Here is a 1,773-nt window from a genome sequence, read left to right on the forward strand (position 1 = left end):
TGCCTTAACCTAACCTATAATGTGCCTTAACCTAACCTAAAGTGCGCCGTAACCTAAACTATATTGCGCCTTAACCTGACGCACGTTGTCGCTGAACCTGCTCTGTAATTGTTATGCAACCCGTTAAAGTAGTGTAGTGTTGCCTAACCGCAACCCTCGCAATATAGTTCGCTACTCGCACTGCCCGGTCCCCTGTGTATCGCGTCATGTTAAACACCTTGCAGGTGTTGCTGACTTTCCACATGCTCCTGCTATACACTGTAGTGTGGATAGCAGCAGGACGTACATGCCCCCCCCCCTTCCCCCCTGCCTTCGCAAGCTGGTCGGTGAGAAGTTTGCATGTTCAATGCCCTTCGCATGCCGACGTACTCAGCCTACGTTGTGGTACGGCCTGTCACCTGTCCGCCGATGTACGCAAAACCCACAAACTGTACTGCACATTGCTCCGTATGTACTGAATGATACATCGTGGCCCATGTGACCGTATGACGACAGCGCCTAGCAACGGCGGACCATACAGTCCAAATATTGTGCACGCAGCTACGTGTCGTCTCCCTATAAGAGCTGGATTGCAGTGTGGTACGCCATACAGACGTGTGGGAGGAACGGACGCCCTGGATGGCGATCAGCATGAGCAGTCTGTTGATGTAGTGGAGCGTGTATTCGGACGTAGTCGTCTCTTCTCACACACCGTGATAGCATGTTGCACCGCGTTCCACATCTGCGACATGCTGCAGAGGCGGGCTGACAGTCGTTCGCGCAATGGACACCGCATACGTACGGGGTCTACCTTCCACGTGTTCTCTAGGCGTGCACATGTTGTTGCGTCTATGTGGGCAGACGTAGTGTGTTGTGACACCTGACACAGGCATGCAATACTCGTTGCAAATGGCGATGGACGTGTACGTTTGCGGCGATGGACGTGTACGTTTGCTGGTGACGTTACGCAAATGAACAACCGGTAACCCGTTGTGGTGCGGTTGTTCTCGCTAGAGGTGAATCAGTGTTGGCGACGATCGGTCGAGCTATTAACCGGTTGTTTCAGGGATACCCACCATGCCCACGAACGTGAAAGGGGACCCACCATGCCCACGAACGTGAAAGGGGATCTGGGTGTGAGGCGATACGCGGCGGTGGCTGGGTGGGACCGTCCCCGGCCGGTGAGGGGGGGCCGCCCGGCGTGCTGGCAGCGCGGTGCGTGGGCGCACGCGCTACAGCCGGCTGGTGGGGGCGGCCGGTGGCAGGCGCGCCGGCCGACGGACGCGGCAGGCGGCGCAGCTGCGCGCCGGCGCCCCCTGCTCGCGGCGCCTTGCGGCCAAAGTAGGTCCTCGCGGGCCCGGTGCGAAGCGCGGTGGCCATCTGCAGTGTGCTGGTCCGATTGAGGACTTTGTGCGCTGAGGATGCGCCGCCGCCCGGCGCTCGGCGCCGCGACGCCGTCTGCTGCTCGGTCGCCCCAGCGGTTCTCGCAGGTGGTTTGTATCGCAGCTGTGCGGACGTGTTGGCGCGTGCGCTGTGCTGGGAGAGTTCGCTTCGGCACCCAAGTAGGGCTTTTGTCCTTCTGTGGCGCTGGCGTTGGAGCTGCCGGTCACCGTAGGTGGCGCGTGTTGTCTCCCGCCGGCAATGCCACGACAGCACGCTCCCGGGCCTCTGTCGGCAGCGGCAAGCTCAGTTGGGAGCACGGGTGGTCGCACCTAAAGCGTCTACTCGCCTAACTCCGGGCGATTGCGCCTCTCTCGAACCCGACCAAGTACTTAGGACGGCGCTGCGCGCCGC

This window comes from Schistocerca serialis, unplaced genomic scaffold (assembly GCF_023864345.2).
Source record: "Schistocerca serialis cubense isolate TAMUIC-IGC-003099 unplaced genomic scaffold, iqSchSeri2.2 HiC_scaffold_1142, whole genome shotgun sequence".
In the NCBI taxonomy this organism is placed as follows: domain Eukaryota; kingdom Metazoa; phylum Arthropoda; class Insecta; order Orthoptera; family Acrididae; genus Schistocerca; species Schistocerca serialis.